Source organism: Camelus ferus, chromosome 5 (genome assembly GCF_009834535.1).
Source record: "Camelus ferus isolate YT-003-E chromosome 5, BCGSAC_Cfer_1.0, whole genome shotgun sequence".
Taxonomy (NCBI): Eukaryota; Metazoa; Chordata; class Mammalia; order Artiodactyla; family Camelidae; genus Camelus; species Camelus ferus.
In genome coordinates, this window is record NC_045700.1 from 42,078,558 (window position 1) to 42,102,184 (window position 23,627).

The following is a 23,627-nucleotide window of genomic DNA, read 5'->3' on the forward strand; positions in this document are numbered from 1 at the left end:
TTCCATCTTCATTGATTATAAGTATTTCATGGTCTTCACTCTTAGTAGGTTGTTGATTGTGCAGGTTTGTTTTGCTTAGAGCTGCTGAAGTGCACTAGTGACGTGAGATATTACTGTTGTATCTGTATTGATGCTGTTGATTTTCTTTAACTTTTTTGCTTCTGTAAGATAGCCATTTGATTATCTTAATCACTAAGGAATAGGGTACATAGGAGCCATATATTTTCAGGATTAAATGTTGCAAAATACCAGATATGAAAAAAATTATAAGATACTGGACAATAGTATACTTGGCAGGGCATGAAGGAATCATTAGGAAAATTATGTAGATATTTGTGTATGCACATCTCTGAAAGTTTTAAAGTAGCTTACAATATCCTAAAGTTTGGTAACATTTTCATATTTTACATGCTTGCTTTAGTCAGGATTAGTCTTGATTGATGACCATTCTCAACTTATCTTTTCTCAGAGATATTTCTAACTTGCCATTGCATTTACATTTTCCAGTTTTAAGATATCCTTTTTAATATTTCTGCTTACTGCAAAAAACAACTCCCTTCTCCTCCCTGAAGTCTGAATATAACACTTACTTTTTTTTCTTTCTCTTCCAGGCTTAAACTCTATTCCTCTACTGATCACCTCATGTAGTTAATGAGGGTGTTGACTTTAAGTTACACAATAATTACAAAAAATAATGAATAAATCATTCTAAAACTAAACAATAACAAAAAAAACTTTCTCTAGATTAAAAATTCAAAGTGATGTGGGACATACCTGTTTTTAGCATTAAAAATAAGTATCACCTGTTGTATTTGCAAGATGGTTCCTTAATCAGAGATGGTCTAGTTACCAAGCTAGACTGGTCAAATCACTGAAGAGGGGGCCAAAGGGTATAAGAAAATTGGGAGGAATGGTACTGATTTGCATACGTATTCTATAGTACTAGCAGATGGTAACATTCAAGTCTACTCTGCAATCACATTTTCCTTATAGTGCTCATAAAATTTAGGCAGGGTTTATTTTGGGTATCACAGGTTATATGGAATTATATATTATTTACTTTAGAAGAAAGGTAAATGAAGAAAGAGGTGATTATTGCAAAAAGAAAAATATCACTTAAATATAATTAGAAATAGCAGCAGCAAAACTAACATACACTGAATTCCAACTATTTGTCAGACAAGGATGTAGCTGATTTATACACTTGATTTTTGACCTTCACAACAACCTTGTAAATTAGAGAAGGCCGTTTGAGGAAAGACCCACACCTGTTAGTCTTCACGTAGTACTTAGCTTACTTTTTTTTTTTTTAAAGCTGCAACACGGATTATAGACTTATTAGAACTCCGGACTATTCAGACGTATTTGCACTGAAGGGACTTAAAAAGCTGCACAAGGAAAGATCATTACAATTTTGAGGAGAGAATGGTGCGGGAAAAGAGTTTGCCACTTTTTTCCCTTTCCTTGTTAAATAACATCACTTCCCTGGTATTTGTCAAGCACGCGCGCACACAACACTCACACACAAACACCTATTTTAACATTCAGAAGTGATTCTTCAAAGTGGGGGGAAAGGCAAGCCAACTGGGTAGCCTATTTAAACTATCTCATTGCTACCTCAGGTGTTTTGAGACGAGGTGAAGCTGGAGAAGTTTATTTGGAAGGAAGGTAGGGAAAGTCCACTCTACCTACAACTTTGCGAACATTTCTCCAGGTGCCTCTAATAGCTCGGGCACACTTCTGGGCTGGTTACTACGAGGAGAGGTTCGGAAGCTCAGAAGTACCACTCTTTTCAGATGCCAAAGCTGCCAAAGGGGAAAGGACGGGGGCGCTGTCTGGTGACTGTTCGCGTGATTCCTTCAAGGCGGCGACCACCTCCAGGGACTCGTTCTTCTACAATGCCGTTCGTATTCGGGTCCCGCGACCGTTGCACAGGGATGCCAAGACGCTGAACCTCTGGGCCGAGGCTCTGGGGACAGAGTCACCCCGGGGCGCCCTTTTCTGCCGAGCCGTGGGCTCCTGGCAGTCAGAAAACGCCCCAGGCCCACCTTGGCGGGCTCTGCCGTCTCGCCGCATCTACAGCTCCCGAGCCAGGAGCCCCCACGCCGTGCACCTCCCGCGCCTCCCCCATCCCAACGCCGGCAGCCTCGCCACCTCTCCCGGAAACAAGCCTGCTGAGCAAAGGCGGAGGAAAACCTTGGGCCTTCCGCTGTGATTGGTCTCCCCCCGCCGCACGGGGAGAGGCAGTGATTGGCTGCCGAGCGTTGTCAGTCGACGAGGCCAGAGCCTTCGCCGAGGAAGCGCAGCCGGGCTCGTGTGCTACGGCTGCCGCCGCGGCTCCTCAAACCCGTGCAGCTGGGCGAGCTCGCGCGGCCGCCGCCGCCTCCGCGGCCGCCCACCCCACCGCGCCGCCGGCGCTGCCGGTCTTGCAGGAGGCCACCGGGGAGGGGCGGCTGAGAGAAAGGAGCGCGAGGAGGTGGAGGCGGCGGAGAAGTGATGCTGGCGCCGGGGAGCCGGGCAGCGGCAGCGGAGCAGCAGCATCTTCGGGACCCCGGCTGCAGCGTCCCTGTGGCCAGCGGGCCAGCCGAGCGGCGGGAGACCACGCGCCCCACTGGTAAGGTCCGGCCCGGCGGTTCGCGCGTCGCCTCCGGGACCACTGGGGTTATCTGCGAGGTTTACGAGGCTTGTTGTGCTTGGGTCATTCGGACAAGGGTGTTTGGGACCCGGACAGCGAGTCCGGACGCACGGGTAGGCTGATGTTCGCTCCGGTGCCACTCCTGCTTGTGTTTTCTCCCATACGCGTTGAAAGACTTTGATAACGCGGGAATGGTATTGTGCGTGTGTATGCGTGTGTGGGCGCGCGGTTTGGGGCACTTTGCTGGGAGCGCGGCGAGTCCCCTGTCGCGTGAACCGACGTCCTTCAGGGATCCAAACCGGGATGGAGTGAATAGGAAGCTCTTTGCTCAGCGGGAGGGAGAGCGCATGGAACGCACGGGGAACTCTATCGTGGCTCATTAAGAGCGGGGCAAATTGAACTTTATTGCCTTAATGGAAAGAGGGAGCTGTGGATCCAGCGCTCCAGGGGACCGGCGCATTCACCGAGGCTGCCCAAAGTCCCACTTTGCTCCGGGGACTTCGGATGGGAGGGGAAAGTAACGGTTGGTCCGCCTCTCTGGATAAGAGGAGGACAGAGAAAGGGGAGTAGAATTAGGCTTGGGAAATAGGACTAGGCTCGGAGAGTGGCGACTGTGTTTTGTGCCTGACGCCTCACGTAGGAAGCTCACTACACTTTCTGGGAGCGCAGATTTGGGAATGGATAGAGTCCCGCTTTGAGGGGCTGATGGAGGCTGCTCCTGGCCCGCGCCAGCGTGGGACACGGGTGCCAGAGACCGAACTCAGCGGCTGAAACGGGTTGAGGGGCTCGAGTACGCGTTCACGTGGAGCCCCTGCCTCACCCGGCTACCTCGGCCCAGTACCTTCCCGGGTCGGGACCCGGCCTGGCGCGCCCAGGGCAGCTGCGGACTGCCGGGTGGCTCCGCCCTCCGAGAAAGTTCCGGCCCGTTGGGGTCTGGGCAACCAGACCCAGAGTACGTTAACCACCGTGGGTAACCAAGCATCCTCCAATGCCTACGCTGTTTTAGTTTTATATTTAAATTATTTTATTTTGTAAAGCCCCTGGGAGTTCTACCCGCGCTGCAAACCTTTCCGCAGAAGGAGGATTTTATGCGCTGCTGCAAATGGATGGTGCTGCTGGGCTAAGTACGAATCTCCGTAGCCCAGTGCAGTGGTTTCTCCATCCCTCTTCAGGACTCACAAACTTACTCTTGGCGATTGTTTTGTATGTGGCCCGTTGTCTCCTAGGAGTCGGCTTGGAAAGTTCTTGAAATACTTCGGCATTAACAAACTGTCCTTACTCTGGCACAGATGGAGAGGCGGTGGTCCTTTACCGAGGCGGTGGGATTGCAGCGGGGAATGGGAGTGGGCAGCCGTCTTCTTACCAGCTAGCATCTTTGGCAAAATAAAACTTGGTTCAATATAGGGAGCCTGATCTTGAACTTAGAACGGCACTTTCCCGGTTATCTAGCTCCTTAATCTCTGTCACTGGAGGAATCTTTTACCCCAAAACACAACGCAGTATAGCACAACAAAAATAAAACCCAACCCAAGCGACAGAAATCACTTTGGTTGGGCTCATTTCTGACTTGGTAAAGCAGAAGAAATGAAAGTAAGACATCTAATAGAAATACTGTAGGAAAATTAGGATGGAGCTGTCCAAAATGTCAGCATTTTTTTTTCAAGTTTTTTTTTTTTTTTTAATTGTACAGGTTGCATTTTCCCCCAGTTTAGTAATACAAAATACTTACAAGGCAGGTGAATAACTTTCTGGTAAACTAGGAGTGATGTTCGTTTTATGTTGGAGAATGGTTGCACATTTTTTCATCACTTATTCTTGAACTGTAAATGGAATTTTTAGTACTGTTTTAGTTGAACACTTACATGTTGCATTTGGGTTAGTAGAAAATTGGTAGTAACTATTTTCCCCTTAATAGTTCTCATATCTGGTTTAAAAGTCTATTTTTCTGATATAATTAAATAGACTATAGCTTGTGGTTATTACATTTCAATGCAAAATTTACCTGTTGCAAGATGATTATTTTAATATTGCAATATTTAGTTGTAACTTCCACGACTTCATTAAGATTATTAAACATATTAGGTAGTTGATTTTAGTTTTGTGTTTCATTTATGTAGTGCTTTGAGCTGATAAAAACTGTTTTCCCCTATTAGTGGATATGGGGGAATAGGTTTACAATGTATTATGCATTTATTAATTAATAATTTAAAAATAAGCTTAAGTTAAAACCTAATTACCAATAATATTTGATAATAAAAGTGGAACTTTTAAGGGAAATTTTAACTACTTGCCTAAAAATGTGGTTTTTCACATTGCTAATAAGTAACATCCTGTAAATCCACACGTTTTTAAACAGAAACGGAGCCTTTTTACTCATTTTAAGGTGTTTTTATTGGGAGGGGCTTTTATTTTAGGAACTTTTTTCAGATAATTAAATATATATTCAAAGCCACCAGCTGAGATGTAATACAGTGCAGAGAAATGTGTCAATGAGAAGAAATACTAGGATAACGCAGCATTGTCTATGCGTGACTGAGAGCAAAAATGATGCAGGGTGTGTGGGAGGGGGCGCTCAGGCTTAGGGGAGGGAATAGTGCAAGCCACTTAGTTTATACAAGCAATTCAAGTTCTGCCAGTTCTGCAAATTCACTTCAGTTTTGACTTGTTTTGCTGCAGGGTAGCCCGTGAGCTCAGACTGCCATATTTTCTACATGGATTTTTAGTAACACAAGTAAATGTCAACTTGTCAAGACTCTAGGCCACTAAATTTACTTTTTGACCTATACCAGATTTTAATTTCAATACTGCATAACTTTTCTAAAAAGATCACATTGACTGTGAATAGCGATGCAATAAATACCATGATCTTATTAAATAAAACATATTTAATTTATTAAATAGTCATGACTATTTTCTGCATTGTTAAGATAGTAATGTTTATTTTATTTTATAGTAATTTATTTTCATTTAATTAATAATGAAATAATTTTGTTTTTTGAAAACTAACATGTTTCAGGGAATTAAAAACCTTAATCAGTTCAGTAAATCAGAAATTCATTTGCAGTCTCTCTCTGTCTATCCCTGTCTTTCTCTGTCTTCCTTACACACAGACACATACACATACATACACATACACACACATATACTGGAAAGGCTTTCAGGAAGAATATTACCACTCCTGCATTTGAAACAAATTCACCAACCTGTCCTAAATGATGGATGTACTTCATAAGGCAAAATTCTCATCCTCTTAGGTCATCTATTACTAATTAATTATGATAGTGGCTTATTCAAGTGAAATTTAACAAATTGTACTGTGTTCTTTGTGCAAAACACTGTGCTAGTAGCTTTGACTATATCAGAGAATAAATCGGACAAAGACCCTTGCCCTCATAAATCTTATTTTATTGGGTAAAACAGATCATAAACAAAAACGTAAGTGAGTAACTTATAGAAGGTTTATCTCCTACCAACGTATTTTTTCTAAACCCTCTATTCCATGTTTCAGTCTCTTTCCATCTCATTTTCTCACTGATTAATACAGACCTACCCACACGCCCGCACAAGTGTAGTCAAATGAATCTAAGAACTGCACTGGAATCATGGTGATAATCTGATGCATGGTACTTCTGAAGCTATATGTCTGAAAACAACACTGAATATGATGAGGGTTAAAGGTTAAGAGAGATTCAAAGATGATTAAGCAATAAAATGATGAGGTATCTGTCCTTTAAAACAATCTTTAAAATCAAATAATGTTTTTCAGAGGAACTAGAGTGGGGAAGGTTATCCTTTAACATATTTCATTCAAATTAACATTTTAAAAGGCATTTATGACTATCCACAGTCAAATCTCAGAACCTCAGTTTTTTAGGGGATGAATGAATTGGAAGTAGTAATAAAGGATCCAAAAGCATAATTGTAATGGAATATTCTACTTCTTTCACAATGAGAGACATAGACATATTCATGTACCTCTGTGAAAGTTGATTAAAACCCTAGAGTTTGAGGTCAAAGTTTTCCTAATGTTTATGCATCCAAAAAAAAAAAAAAGGCTCATCACGATCCAATCATCTAATAAGAAATGCAAACGAAAACACTTCAAAAATTTCAATATAAGTTTATCTTTAATGCAGAATTGATTTGGTTATCCAGTCAGTTCAACTACACTTAAAACCTTGCAATATTTTCCCAAGTTCTAGTCTCTTGGGCATAAAACAGTGTGCAATTATGATTCCAGGTCATTTTCTGTGCTTTCCATTTCATTAATTTCTTCCGGGTCTTTAGCTTGTATCTCAAAATAATTGTTTTTGTTTGTTTTACCTTCATCTAAAGGATGGACCTTAGCTTGCCTTTCAGAAATTGGTTTGTGAACAGTATTTTCATATTAGAGGAAACTGAACTTGTGCTCCCAAGAAGCCATGTCACATAACGAACTAATGCCAACTCATTCACAAGTTCTATTATGATCAGATACTAGTGCAGGGCACCCAATGCTAATAGTCATTTCTAAATCGATTTCCATCCTCCAAGAAATGTTTTCAAGATTGCTGCTCTAACAATCCGGTTTTAGGAGATGGGGAAAGGTCTTCTGGTAATGCTGTTTCAGTATGTTTCCAGATTCGAGAATGCATATACCACCTTCCTAAGCCATAACTTTTTTTGCCCTAGCTTTTCTCCTTTCTGCCTCGAATAGCAAAACTTCAGGGAAACAGTGTTTTATAAAAGCAACTAAACCAGCCAACAGTTACCATACCTCACACACAGAGTTGGCCCTGGCTGAGTATGAAACAGTTAGATGACAGCTAAACAGGAAGCGGGTATTTAGACATGCGAAGAACCCAGGTCCTTAGCCCTAACTCCCCTGTGTGTAAGGAAGAACTTGACTACAGAAAGTTAATCATTGTAATGATACAGGAAGAAATGACTACCAATTTGTGCCTCTAAGTATTTTACTATCTGAAATGACAGTACATTGCATTAATGTTGGGATCAAGAAAATAAGTTGGGAGGCATTTAGAGATGTCATCTAAGATTCATAGGGCTAGAGGTATGTTTGTATGTAAAATATTTCTATTTAATGCAGTCATTTTGTCTATAGAATTCCTTTAAAGTATTTGCTAGTATCTCTAAAACAGGATTTCTTAATTCTAGAGGTCTGTGGGCTTCAAAGTGATCAGTAGGTGAACTTCAGGGACTCCAGGAAATACCAAAATTGTTTGCAAGCTTTTTCCATTCTCGAATGTTCCATAGTAAGGAAAAGTGGTTAAGAAAAGCTTAAGAGCTACTGCTCTAAGTTAACATAAGACAAAAACAAAACAAAGCCCAGCAGAGAGAGGGAATCTTCATGGATAAGGACAGGATTTTTAAGAACTAGTATCTCATTACTCAAGGAAAGGCAAAAGATAGAGAAAAAAAAATCTATTGCTAGGTTCTATCGGAAAACAACCCCCACAGTGGCTTGAAGAGACACTTCATTGTCCTAGAATGCAAATTTGTAACTGAAGAGATGGTTTATAACTGATATTCTGCGCTTGGTTCTGAGTTATTACAGTTAGCATTTTGTTTGGTCTTTGACTATGAAATGTTTTCATGGCATATATAGATGACATCAGGGCTGAATCAATGCCTCACTGAACAACAAAATTTGTGGATGACTTCCCCAGGGCCTTGACACTCAATCAAAGGCAATTGCCAGAGGTATAGTTCACTTGTATACAATTGGTTGCAAATTCAAATGCTACTAGACAAGAAAAATTGCACTAAATGTACACAAATGCACTGTGGCTGCATGAACAGGGTGCAGGAACTAACAGTTAGACTCCTTCCTTGCTGGTGACTTCTCCCCCTAGTCCATCACAACTTTAGTCTCTATGCCTATAAAATAACCATAGCCTTACTAATTCCTTGAATTCCAGTTTTTGAGGAGTTAGATGAACTGAATATGTGTAACACATATTGATTTCTCTGAGTGAACACAGCCATCTAATTACAGACAGGAGAGGTACTATATTTTATAATAAGTAACAACTAAAAATAATGAATTATACCAGTAAAGTTATTTTAGTGATTATTTTGATCTAATTCCCTTTATTCAGTGAAGTAAAAGATAATCTTTAGTTTCTAACCTTCCTGACTAAAATAAAAAATAGGTCAATCCTGAAATTTCTTCAAGGCAGCTAAAGTAGTCATTCCCCATCCCCCCATCTTTATTGATTCCTTCTTTCTGTCTTTCTCCCTCTGTCAGTCTGCTTCTCTGTAAATAGACAGATAGATAATTTTATATGTTAAACATTGTAAGGAGTTATTTCGGAGCTGCTTGAAATTTTCTCCTTACTTTTTGTTAGCCAAGATTCAGAGGATATTAAAACTCAGACCTTTGCTAGTGGTTACTTACAGTAAATGCAGAAAAGTAGAGACATTTCCAAAATAGGAATGCTGAATGTGTATTATGTGTATATACATTCATATGACAGACAATTCAAATTAAAATCCAAAGAAATTTTTGTAAAACTTAGAGATTCTAAGGTTCATATGGAATAGCAAATAAGTTATAGTAGCAAAAAAATGTTTAAATAAAAAAAGCACATTGAGACAGGGTTGCACTACCAACTATTTGAAGATAGTAAAATGATTGCCTGTTAATATACTGTATTAATTACAAACAGACGTGAAGAAGAAATTAAAATAACCTCAGACACAAACTCTAAGATAAATAAATAAGGCATAATATGCAGTAATCACAAATCTGTGGGAAAACAAAAAATAATCAATATATAGTACTGGGGAAATTGAGTAATTTTTTTGTGAAAAATGTACACTCCCTGTCTCATACTGCATTTCAAAACAAATGTCAGATGAATTTAATATTAAAAAAAAAAACTCTAAGTCACTTTAGAAGAAAAAGGAGACTTTAAACACAAACATTGGGAAAATATAAAGATTTGACATTATAAAATTGAACAACTTTAAGTCAAAAATGCTATGAGTAAATCAAGGAAATATTTTCAATGCAAATTACTGATAACAGTTTAATACTACTCTTTACAAAAACCTTTCAGTGGTTTCTCCCACTAGAGGACTTATCTCAGAATATTACAATTCACAGTTGATATCCATTCACTTCACTGGACTGAAAACCTTTTAAAGAGAGAAGCTGATAATTTTATTCATCATTTTATCCCTAGTGTCTTGAACATAACTGGGGACAATAGGCATTGCTATTGGCTACTAAAAAATTTCCAAGTATACCAGTAGAAAAATGGACAAAGGAATAAATTGATAATCTACTATAGCCAGAAATATATAAGGCCAATTAATCATCTAGAATTTTAACCTAATTAAAAAAATGTAGGGGAAGCACTTTTTAGCTTATCAAAGTAGCAGAGATTATAAGTGAAGGTTGATTCATTTATAAAAGTTGATGGAGAAGGTGAAGATGAGGTGAGCCACAATTACCTCTAAAATTCTGGTAAGGCTGTTCGTTGGTGTTCACAGAATTCTGCTGTTGCATGCTACAGAAATTAAACATGACTAACTTAAAGAATAAGATCCACAACAAAAGGAAGGCATTTTGTAGTTTACAGAATCAAAAAAAAAAAAAAAAAGGAGAGAAAACAATAGCTACAAGAGATCATTGGAGAAAGTGATGAAATCTTTGCCAGGTACCATCACTGGGATGAGTCAGCATCAATCCTTTTCTGTCCATGTGTCAATTTGCTCCAGGCCCAAATTCCTAGAGTGAAAAGTATGACCTAGCTCCATTCACACCTACGTCAGTGGATCCCTGGGCACCTTGATTGCCAATCCTATCAAGACCACAATCAAAGGAGTATCATGGGAATGTTAACTGAGGAGGGCAGACGCATGCTGGACATGTAGAAACAACAGGCATCTGCTGTGTGAATCAAAAGCCTTAAAAATGTTGCCTTTGTTTCAGTAATACCAATTCTAGAAATTAATTCCATGTAATTAATCAGAAATAACATTGAGTTTTATTAAAATGCCATTTTTTTGTAGTTTGAGAGTAAAAATAATTTATTTGGCCAGTAATATAGGAATAATAAAATTAGGTGTATACCATTAAATCATGATTTTGAAAGCTTGGTAATAACATTGGAAAATGCTGATGAAATAATAGTGAAAAAAGAATACAAAATTTAATGTAAAGGAGGAGCTTACATTCACATATACAAAAGGCTTAAGTGAAACATTAACATTTGTTTCTGCGGTAGTAGGATTATGGGGATTTTGTGTTTAAGCATATAAAAATATTTTTTGGCAGGAACAGGCACTACTTTAATAATCATACAAAAATCTATATTAAAAAACAAGAATAATTGGAGATGTGATAGTGGCTTTGAGCTTCTAGGTAATTATTTTGGAAGCAAAACATTGGACTACTTATATACTTAATTTTGGAAGGAAAGGAGCTATTTGTACAATATTCCTTTTTCCACATTAAGTTAGCTTCTATATCTCAATTGAAATTGGCTAGTTTCCAACTTGGAAAACTTCAGGAGCCATCTTGGAGTTTGCTTTTTAATCTGTATCTTGGTGTAGTAAGATTTAAAGTATTTGCATTTTATGGTGCAAATGAAGAATTCTTACTAGCGTAGAAAGTTAAACAAAGAATAAAAATAATTACAAGTATTGACGTGTGTGTATTTCACCATTTACTCTGCTAATTCCCGTTGGCTCGTGCTTAAATCAAGACAATACGTGCTTTATATCTTAGGAAGGAAACTATAGTCTGGTGCAGTTATTCATTAAATAAAATAAAAGACACTGTAAAATTTAAGTATAATAAAGCAGAAAACCATGCCTCCTTTTATAAATCAGAAGGCAAATATAGCTGATTATTTTGAATATTTTCCTCTTACTTATACCTACAGCTCAGAAATTATAATTTTTAAAGAAGAACCAGGGTCTGGATATAAAAATGGGTGGGATTTTCTGAAAAGCATTAAGACATTGCTATTGTAATACATTTTTAAGTAGCAGTTCACTCTGGCATGTTGGCTGAGCTCTGTACGGGATGATTTTGATGACCACATGAATTGTACTTGAACAAATAATGCAGTGACTGGCACAGAAGAGAAAAAGAAAATTGGTTGATCATTGATTCTCTCTAATAACCATTGCTGCCTTGTAGTTGGTGAAGATGTGCAGTCTAATGGCTAGTACCATTCCAGGGCATAGGAGAGGATCATTTTGTTATTTTCTTTTGTAGGGATGTATATACTTTTTGAACGGATAATATACACATGGTTCAAAAAACACATGGTAAAAATTCTCCCTTCCATACTCCTCCCTCCTATACCCAGGACTCATCTTCCCCAAATAGGTGATCACTCTTAATACTTTCTTGGTATCTTTTCAAAGGTTGCCTAGTACATACAAACAATGAACTTTTAACTTGTTGCTTTTCTTCCCCCAGTTTTTATACAAATGCTAACATTGTGTGTGTGTGTGTGTGTGTGTGTGTGTGTGTGTGTGTGACTGTGTGTGTGTTTTGCTTTCTGCTTTTTAGACTGGGCAATCTTGGAAAGACTGTCAAAGTTGATACATACCTTCCTCATTCATTTTTAAACTTCATGGTATTTTGTTGAAAGTACTGTAATTTAGTTACTATTACACAGTCCCCTCCTGATGAACGACTGTATTTTTCAGATCTTTTGGCTAACACAACCAGTACTGTCGTGAATAATCTTGTGCACATTATTTCGTGTGTACAAGAATCTTTAAGACGTGGAAGGGGAGTCGCTAGATTAAAATGTGTATGCTGTTTACTTCGAAAATGTAAGTGTATTTGTTTATTCGTACATGATTACCTTGCTTTCCTTGTCTTCAGTTGCATGATCAGTAGTGCTGAATTGAACTGGACCAGAGACGGATTCATGACATTTCCCTAGAGACACCTGACCGGCTTTACACTTACCTATCAGTGTGCCTCATGTGTATGCAATTTATTGTGAACTAATCTTACTTGATGATCTTCCAGCATCTGCTTAGTCATCTTGACCACAATGATAGGCACTAGAATAAAGAGATTTTTGTTAAATTGTTCCTTGATTTCAGATATTCTCCTTTCCCATCCTTTGGTCTCTTGGACTAAATCAATTATATGAGCAATATGAGGACTCATTATTCATTTACTAAATGATAATATTAAAAATAATCATGTCCCATGTTGGCAAGGATGCAGTGAATCTGGTGCTTTCAGAAACTGGTTGTTGCAATTAAAATTGGCACAGTCCTTTTGGAAAGCAATCTGGCATATGCAGAGGGGGGATACTATAAAAATATTCATACTGCCTGATCCATTAATATTACTTCTGGGAATCTATCCTAAGGAAATAGTATGGAATATGGAAAAGGTCATATGTTTGAAGATGTTGATGGATATATTATGTGAACTGAAAAAATCAGAAGAAACTCAAGTATCCAGTAATACACTTGGGCACACACATTTGAGGAGAATATGCAGCCATTGGGAGTAAATATGAGGATTATAACAAAACAAAAATGCATATGCTGTAATGTTTCTTGGGGAAAACAGAGAACAGAATTTTTGCAGGTTCTACTATAAATAGATAAAATCTACACCTGTAAACTAAAATTATAAATGTGTTATAGAATAATGGGAAGATAGGTGTTTCCTTCTGTGTTTTTTTATCTCCTGTTTTCTACAGTGTTTTACATTTTAGATTTTAAAAATGAAGAAAACACCACTAGATTTTCCCTTTTGTTTTTTAATATTTTGTACTGAATATAAGTTAGAAATTTTGATAGTTCTAACATCTTTGCTATTATTCAGTGATGTGAGATTTTTCATCTTTTTAATACAGATGAGTGCATCCTAGAGTTTGCAGTGCAACGCGTGTTGTCTTCAAAAGTCCTCTCTCACTCCCTTCCATATATCAAAAGACATCTTAATCACTCAGTTTCCTTTCACCCTCATTCCTGTGATAGATTTTTTTTTCTTTTTGGAAGAACAAATTCAAATATTTGGAGCAGTCCTGAATTTGCCTCTTTGCTACTTCTTAGACTTAACCTCCTAACATCCTGTCCTGTGCTCACTAAGCTCTTGTCATGCTGAGATTTTTCTCTCTCTCAAACACTCTAAGCGAAATCAGACTGTCTACTAAGTTTTTATTAAATTCTACATATTTCATTAAAATATACTCAAGAGTGAGTTAATAATATAGCACATAAATCATACTATAAACATACTTACCCCGTGAAATAGATGGCCACTTGTTAAGGTTTCCTGTGATCTTTATGAAGACATGCATATCTTTATGAAGAAGCAAAATAACTATAATGAGAAAAATACTCTTTTTACGTATGAGTTAACTTGTTAACTTGAAGTGAGGCAGGAAGGAATGAAGTGAAGTATGCATTTTCCCCCACTAACTCCTTGGGAAATGAATGCAGTGACATTATCTCCCTTTATTGAAATGCATTTTATATCATAGCCTATCTTGTTATCTTTGCCCAGTTGATTATCACATTATCTTCAAAGTATTAAGCTCACAGTTAATTTCAAAGAGACTGGAATGAGACGAGTGTCATCTCTTGTTTGAAGCACTATATTTTACCGTTCTGTCTACTTATCTTTCCTGTCAAGTGAACTGATTTTGAATGTCTTCATAATAAAGATGTTCATTTCTGAGACAGTGCACCGGTGAGCAGAAGGGATCATCTTGAAACCTCTGGAGGGCAGTGGGAAAGCTGTCTAAAGGGCTTGCTTTGGACATGCCCCCAGTGGTCTGCCAGGACTATTGTCTGAGGTCAAATCTTAAAGAATCCATCTGCTTTGCCTGTGTAGTGCTGAAACTCCTCTGTCTCCCTCCCTGTGCCCTGCAGGGAGATCACTGCCAAGACCACCCCTTCTCTGTCTTTTCCTACTAGTCACACTCAGAGATTTCACTCTTAGCTCTTCCAGAGTCCCCCCCCCCCCCCGCCCCACCGGTTGATAGTTCAAAACCTTGTGGGTGTCTTCAGTAAAAAGACCAGCAGCAGCTTCTCAAGCTCTACAAACATAACTCATTTAAAATTGCATTTATAGTTAAATGTTCATCCCATGACTAGGAGTAGGGATGACATCATGAAATCTTAAAATGAAGTTAACATATCCTTTTAGCAAATAGAGCAATCGTTCCTATCTCATTAAGCTTTTAAAATAATAATAAAACAATATATATTTAGAAGTATTACTACATGTTAGATATAGAATTGATTTTTTTTACAGGAATTATATAATTTAATACTTAGCAAAACCTTAGGAGGTAGTTGTCACTCATACGTTCACTTTATGGATGGTGAAACTAAGGACAAGATAGTTGGTTAGCCAACATTCCCAAGACTCAAAAATGAGCTTCTGATGGAGCCAAAAATCTAACACCAAAGCCTCAAACAAAAAGTGAACTATTTTTGTTCATTGGCTTTTGGTGTAGAATGAATTTTCAACTTCCCCCCCTCTGCTGAACAGACTCAGTAAAGGAGGTAAAATTTCAAATATACATCCATCTATACATGCACATGTATAGGCATATGTATATGTTTATCTATATGTTTATTACTAGAAAGGAGCAGGCCCAGGGTTGTCTAATAACTGGAAAAGCAACGCCATCTTCCTCAGACAGTGGCTATAATTTCTGTCTATATTATTCATATCCTCTGTCATATATTTACTATGCTCTTTTATTATTTCACATTTCAATTTAAAATTGGGAAATGCAGGAAGTGATACTCTCAAATCAAACTTGGAAAACTCTCCAATAAGATTGCCTCCATGTAATCAGTTTAAAAATGAAACCAAGATATTTGGCTTCTAATCAAAGCTTTTTCTGCAGGGTGGGGATGGGGGTGCAGAGCTGAGTACATTTCTACTTTTAGATTTTTTAAAGGCCCATTTTAAGTTCATAGTTTATTTCCCTTTTTTAGCTGGTGATGGGAGAACAGCATCCTGTACTTAATTTCCCCTGTAACTCAGGTAGGATGTGAGAACTATATTATGTCATCAGAGGCATCACAAGTATTTATGATGGCTGATCTTTTTCCATCTATATAAAATCCTGAAAAATAACCCCAAATATCTAAAGCAGTGATTTCAGTATACAGGAACTCCTGTTTGGACTGAGGACTTATACTTGAAGCCTTGTTTCCTCACTATTTTAAAGTCATATTCATTGTCATATTTAGGTTTACAACTTTACCAGTTGCAAGAGTAATTTACTCAGCAGGACCTGGCTTAACATTGAAGAGGCCATGAATCACAATCATGAATTTTTTTCCGTTAAATATATTAATGGTTTATTTCAAGAAGCTGACTTCTCTTAGCTTATGATTGAAGAAGACTATTAAATGTACCTTGGTCTGTATTTAAAGCTAGTTGCTCCAGAGCAGAAAGGTTAGATCTGGCATTAATCCCTGTTACTCAGTTTTTCTTTTTCTCACATTTGCTTTGCATTCTTTTTGGTTACTTTTCATACATCCTGTTCTAATGTGCTGTAAAATCCCAAATAAATAGCAAGATTTCAGAATTTCTGAGAGTGAAGAAATAGATTATACATGAACATAGGAGAGTTGGAAACTTAGAGTTTATGCACCTTAAAATTATATATCCACTTCTTTGGTATTAGCATTTGCGAACCACTTTTGTGTGTGTGTGGCAGAGTCAGTGTATGTGGTACATGTGATTAGAAGTTCTAGGGGAACTCCATAACTACACTGACCTACCCCATAAAAATTGTGGTCTGTTTTCTAATCTCAGCCATCTACTGGTTTGGAAAGTACTTAGCATTCATATTCTCTTATGTCTATCAAAGCACATTGTATTTCCAGGAGCTCAATTGACAATGAAGGGTGAAATAATAAAAATAATTTATAAAAGAGAGAGAAAGAGTTAACAGGCAATAGGAGAGGGGAAGGTTTGAGAGTCAAGGAGGGAGAAGAGACAAAAATAATAGATAAACAATGTAACATAACATAGCATGTCAGGCCCTGTGAGTGCTGTGGATGAAAACAAGGTGGAGGAGGGCATAAAAACTGATGGAGGAGTGGGCGGTGTGTTTTAGGTAGGGCAGTTTAAGAAAGCTGTCTCAGAAGTTGTGATATTTGAACAGAGACCTGAGTTAAAGGAAGGACCACACCATTTGACTGTCTTGGGAAGAACCCCCCCGGGCAGAGGCGCTGCAGGAGTGGACCTGGTGTGTGAGAGAAACCTCACGCAGCCCAGTGCTGCTGCAAGGAATGAGTGAGGAACAGGGGAGGAGATGAGGTTGGAGAGGTAGCCAGGACCTGCGGATGAGCCTTTTGTAGGCGTGCAGGAAGGATTACAGAGTGTGTTGGAAGTGTTAAGGCTTGCAGGGTTTTGACTGGGAAGGTGGGGTGATGTGTTTCTGGCTGCTATGTGTGGAACTGACAACAGGGAAAAAAGAGCCTGCTAGGAAATGAGTTAGAAGGCTCTTTCAGAGTCACAACTGAGAAGTAATGGTGGCCCTGGAGGCATGGAATAGAAACTCCTCAGCTGTGTTCAGGCACTTCCAAAAATGATTTATCTTGTCTGCTAATGTCTCACTTTGGATGCTACCCAATACATAAGCGTAACGGCGGACACCAAGTTGTGTGGACGCGTTTGGGAGCGCTGTTCTACACTCATCATGTACGTGCGTCGTATTTTTCCTAAGGCAGCTTGTCAATAATAAAAACACCAAAAAATTTGACTACATGAAAATTAAATGTGCTAATTAGCATTTCCATCTTCTCTCCTCTTTAGATTTAATTCCTACTGTGCTATTTATCATCTTACATGCCTTTTCCTTCACATGTGGTTATTGCTCACTGACCTGGATGAGAGGAGAGATACTCAAATAGTTATACACGTAATTTTATTGTGTACAGACCTTTTAAAACTTTTTAATCTGTTGAAAGACAGAAACCCAGTTCAAAACAGCTAAGGATAATTTATTGGCTTTGCGTAACTGAACGATCCAAGGAGTAAATTCGGATCGATGAAGATCAAAGGTTTCAATGAATAGTAGGGGGAGATTCTCTAACCCAGCATCTTTGTATTCTGGCTACCTTCTGCTTGAATTCATTCTCCAGTGACTTCTTTCTCTTTTTCCAACCTCACCCTCCCTCTGTATCCCTTCACTCCCAAACTAGCAGTCTCTAAATTAAAGATGCCAGAAAGGAAGGAGTGAGTTTCTTTCTTGGTAACTCTGGGAAAAGTCACTGTTAGGTCAAGTGATCTAATAAATGTGACTGGGAGAAGTGAGTGCTGACCCACATGTCTACACATGGCTTTTCTGGAACTCCTTATAAGGGCTGATTGTGACCCTGAGGAAGGTTGATGGGGAGACAAAAAGTAGTCACATCTACTCCAGTTGACTTACTTCAAATACATTTCAGATTTTCTGGATTTCTTGGAAGCTGCCACTCTATTTTTGGGTTAATTTATGTGAGAAGAGATTTTTAGAGTCTGAGGTAACAGAACAAACCTCATTGTCATTTGGGTGAATGTGAAAATTGCCCAGTGGCCATTAGGTAACAGTGGTTGGATCATTTTCTGTTACACGTTGCTTCCAACCACGATACACACATTAATTTGACCTACCCTTTCCACCAAGAGCAGCAAGAAAAGTTGGATGGAACTTAAAAGAAAAATAAAACCTTCTTAAAAGCAACAATGTCATGCAGAATTACAGTGCTGAAATCTGGGAGAGGGAAGAACCCCTAGAAGTGAGTTCAGCACTCAAAAATGTTTTTATCCTCAGGAAGGAAGGGATGTCTAAGGGGTGACTTGCACTTTTGGTGGTCTTGCAGGTCTGAGTGTAATCCAGGAATTCTGTAGGGGGATTTACTAGCTAACCATCCTCCATTTGGGGCTGGACTTGTAAAGAGCTGCACCTTAGGAGTAAGTTTATTGGAAGCAAACCTGTCTTTGCACAACTTGGAACCCACCTCCATGTTACATGGGTGGCCTGGAAAACCACAAGCCTTGACATAAGATTAAAGTGGGTCAGACTAGCTAGTATCTCAAGTGCCTGGCAGAAGACAATGAAAAGCCTCTCTGGAGGAAATGTCATCATTCTAGGTTTGAAATGCTTTAGCAAATAATTTTTCATATATAATAGCCGGTATACGTTTAAACCAGAAACACATTGTAATCCAAATTAACTCTGTCAGTGCAGGCCAGATGGTCATCCTGTGCCTCCATATATGATGTCCTTAGAAGGAGACAGTATCATTTATGTAGTGTTGTGGTTGAGAATATATAACTTGGATCTAGTCATTGGGAAACAACAGATTAACCTTAATGAGGTCATTCTATTTAAAAGAAGGAGAGCAAGACTGTGTTGTTTAAATATGTCAGTGTCATAAAAGACACACACAAAGGATGTAGAAATGTTCCAAATTAAAGGAGACCAAAGAGACATGACAACTAATCTTATACATTATCCTATATTGAATTCTGTACTGGAGGGGAAAATGTGCTAAAAAGTGACATCATTGTATCAATTCACAAAATAAGACATTGGTTGGAGAACTAGATAAAAATGTTTGTCTTAGCCAGTTTGAGCCGCTAACAACTAAGTACCACAGACCGGGTGGCTTCTAAACAACAGAAATGCACTTCTCACAGTTCTGGAGGCTGAGGGTCTGGGATCAGAGTGCCAGCCTGGCCAGCTTCTGGTGAGAGGCCTCTTCCAGATTGCAGACACTAACTTCCTGTATCCACGCTTGGTGGAAAGAGCCAGCAAGTTCTCCGGCCTCTTCTTATCAGGGCACTAATCCCATTCACGAGGGCTCTACTCTCATGACCTGGTCACCTCTCAGAGGCCCCACCTCCAAGTACCATCACACTGGGCGTTAGCTTTCAGCATGTGAATTTGAGGGGGACATAAACATTCAGTGCATCGCAGTGTTGTAACAACGTTATATTAACTGAAATTGGTAATTTTTTTATAGTTGTATAAAGTAATAATAGCCTTATCTTAAAAACTAAACACAAAAGATTTTATGAGTGAATAGTCACATTTGCAATTTAATCTCAAAAGGTTCAGAGAAGAATTATATTTATATAGAAAGAATTATATACGTAGTAAATATAGAGAATTGTTTATTCATTTATTTAGTGATTTATAGAATGGTAAAGCAGAGGGGCAAAATGTTAACAATATTCCAATCAAGAAAAGGTTATATGAGTGTTCTATGTACTGCTTTTACTCAGGAATTTCCTGTAATTTTGAAATTATTCCCAAATGAATAGTTAAAAAGAAAAATTAGGCCCACCAGGACCTAAGTTATTTAAGTTAACCAGGCACAACCTATAATACCTTACTAACTAAAAGTCAATATGTATTTATTATTTTCATTGATAGAAAAAAGGCAAACTTGAAAATTTATGCAAAGGTGACACAGCAGCTTTGAAACAGAATCATCCTGAAACTACGAATTGAAAATAACAACAATAATTGAAACTAAGAATTTACTGGGATTAGTCTGACAGTAAATTAGACATAAAAGAAGAGGCACTTAGCGAGGTGGAAGATGGAGTAGAAGAGACAATGATGATAGTAAGATGAAGATACAAAAGGAGGCAGGAGAAGGACAGTGGGTGGACCTTATGTGCATCTATTTGGAGTTCTAGAAGGAAGGAAAGGAGGAGACAGGAGCAACATTTGACAAGGTGATGCCTGAAAGTTTTCCAGAACTGATGAAAAATTTGATCTAAAGGTTTAAGGAGTTCCAAGTAAGTTAAAAAAAAAAAAAAAGTAGACCATACTTAGACACTACATTATGAAATTGCAAAAATAATAATAGAGGAAAAAGATACCTTTCAACAGTTGGTTTAGAACCACATCCAGAACACCAATGGAAGCCGGAAGACAGTAAGATGTTATATCCAATGTATTGAATAAAAATAACTGCTTACCTATAAATTTGTGCTTAGTGGAAATATTCTTAAACAAAAAATGGAATAAAACTAAATTTTGAGATTAAAAAAAAAAAGCCAAACAAAAACTGGGTTTATCACCAGCAAAGCTGCATTGATAGTTACTCTGTGTATAAGGAAAGTGACGCACAAGTGAGGGAAACAGTAGAGATCAAAGAGGATGATGAAGGTGTTGGTAAATCTAAGTGGAATTTGTCTTTATAAGTATGAAACTAAACAAATGGGGAGAATTAAGATAACACAACAACAAGATAATCACATGCATCACGGGGAACTTAAATGAAGTTAGATTGGTTCTTTTGGTCCTGGAATTGTCTGAGGAGGAGGGACTCAATTGATAAATTGAGAATGTGTGCTATAAATTCTAGAGTAAATTGAGGAGAATAGAAAAATTTATCGTAATAGAGGGAAAAGTGAAATTCTAATTGAAAGAACATTCAGTCTAAAAGAGACCAAAAAGATGAGAGAAATTGTAATAATGCAACCAGGACAAATAGAAAATATAAGATGGTGAAGTCATAAGCAATATTTTGTAATGACATAAAATGTAAATTGATTAAATGATCTCAAAGATTGTTGGACTATATTTAAACATTTAACTATATACTGTTTTCAAATGAGTATCTAAAACATGAGGATGTGGAAAGTTTGAAGGACAAAGGATTGGAAAAAATTATTAGTACTCACTAATTCTATGTGGGTAGTGATGACTTTTTTTCAAGATAGTGCAACAGTTTCAGCATGGCTAATTTAAGGATTACAGATATATAAGAGAAATATAATGCCAGTATTAATTTAAAAATTGTTTGTGATAAATGTAAATGTATATAAAGACTACAATGAGATATTTTTCCCCACTTGTTAATAGCTATTAAAAACATGAGGTAACAAGTATTGGTGAGCATGTGGAGAGAAAGGAACCCTCATGCACTGTTGGTGGGAATGTAAATTGGTGCAGCCACTATGGAAAACAGTGTGGAGATTCTTCAATTCAATTCAATTTAAATTTTGATCAAATTGAAAACAAAACTACCATATGATCCAGCAATCCCAATTCTGGGTATATCTCCAAAGGAAATGAAAACAGGCTGTTGAAGAGATACCTGCACCCCCATGTTCTTTGCAGCATTATTGACAATAGCCAAGACATGGAAACAACCTCAGTGTCCAAAATATACAATGGAATGTTATTCAGCCTTAAAAAGAAGGAAATTCTACCATTTGTAACAACATAGATGGATCTTGAAGGCATTATGCTAAGTGAAATAAGTCAGACAGAGAAAGACAAGTACTGTGTGATCTTATATGTGGAATCTAAAAAGGCTGAACTCAAAAACAAGGTAGAATGCTGGTTGTTAGGGCCTGCAGGGGATCGGGGAAATGTTGAGCTGTAGGTCAGAGGGTGCAAACTTCCATTTATTAGATGAATACGTTCTGGGGATGTAATGTACAGCATGGTGACCATAGTTAATAATACTGTATTATATACTTGACCATTGCTTAAAGAGTAGATCTTAAATATTCTCACTACACATCAATAAAGGGAATTATGTAAGGTGACAGAGATGTTAACTAACCCTACTGTTGTTATCATTTTGCAGTATGTAGATGTATCAAATCATCACATTGTACACCTCAAATTTATACAATATTATATGTCAAACCTCAGTAAAGCTGGAAAAATTACTTGCGATAAAACATAAGTTTCGTTCACACAAATATATATGTTTAAAAATACTACAAAGGACAGACATAAAAATGTACTATTAAACTATTACGACAGTTCTAGTTTTATTCTATTAGTCTAAGGTTTGGTTTTTTTTTTTTCTTTCTCCTTCAGTCCCTCAAAGTGTAGTGAATTAAGTCAAGCAATATCCCAATATAATGATCTAGCAGAGTAATTAACTTGCTAAATGCTACAGTATCTTGGCTTTATTAAGTCCTGATTTTCCTCTTCACTTATGGAAAAGCCGGTGTACCATTCATTACTTTTTGCCACTTTCTGTGGGGATCTTACTAAACTAATTCTCCTCTCAGGATAACTTGCTATGTATTTTGCCTGCTTGTTCTCTACTTTTTATAGAGAAACTATAGGGAATATTTTGAAGTCCATATCCCCATCCCCAAACCATCTTTTAGTAAATGACTCACTGTGATTTAAATAACCTTACCTAAAAAATTGGCAGACTATTGTTGACTGTGATCAATATGTTAAATGATTGAATATAACAACTTTTAAACAAAAATAGATGCCTGTAATGTAGAAAGATTACGAGTGTTTTTAGGATCTAAATCTAGGCTGGATCTCTCAATGGAGGGGGCGGTAGGCACTCTGGTCCTTTGATGACCCTAAAGGAAGAGCTCAAAATTCCTCTCTAATGGAAAGCATTTAATTTGTTTTTTTGACCTGGTGAGGCCAGGAGAGAAAACAGTTCTCTGTTTAGCCCAGTTTTTAGATGCTGTTACAGGGAATTTCTTGATTTGGGACTCTCTATGAAAAGTGGTCTCTGATCCCCTTTCTGTCAATCAATTATTGAGAAGAGAATTGATTTATTGATAATTATCAGATGATAGTTATGCATCTGATGGATGCACAGCAATTTAGTCCACCTCACAGAAAGTATCCTTCCTTTTCAGACTTGTGTAAGTCCAGGTCACTTGCCGTTCCTTAGATTTTCTTTACCATCATTTCCCTTTGATCAATGAAAACTGCTCTTATATTTTTAATTGGGGTTCTAAAGTCCTGAGGTATATTAAGAGTATCTCTTCTCATGCTGCACCCACTAGGAGTAACATGGATTTGTCATTAGGTTAAAATCCTGACCAAGATCGTATCCTGTTATAAGCATCGCTGGCTGGGTGATTAGAGGGTCTTAATCCTTCACAAAACAACTGTTGTCAACAATATTAGCCTGATATGCTTTTGAACTGAGTTTGGCAGTGAACATTTTAAAATACTCCCTATTCATACATGTATAAAAGCTGCTTGGCATTGATTTCCAGATTTAAAATATGGAAATATAA

The 23,627-nt window shown here is 37.9% G+C and overlaps 1 protein-coding gene across 3 annotated transcripts in view; it reads left to right on the forward strand.

Moving 5' to 3' along the window:
* The first annotated feature begins 2,329 nt into the window (after positions 1-2,329).
* The window catches only part of B3GALT1 (beta-1,3-galactosyltransferase 1), a 490,368-nt gene continuing 469,070 nt past the window's right edge, over positions 2,330-23,627 (forward strand). For 2 of the 3 annotated variants that reach the window (XM_032479621.1, XM_032479625.1), the window contains exon 1: positions 2,330-2,614. The gene's annotated coding sequence lies outside the window, so the exon portion shown is untranslated. Of the gene's footprint in view, positions 2,620-23,627 lie in introns of all 3 variants that reach the window. The other variant, XM_032479622.1, reaches the window with a different exon arrangement.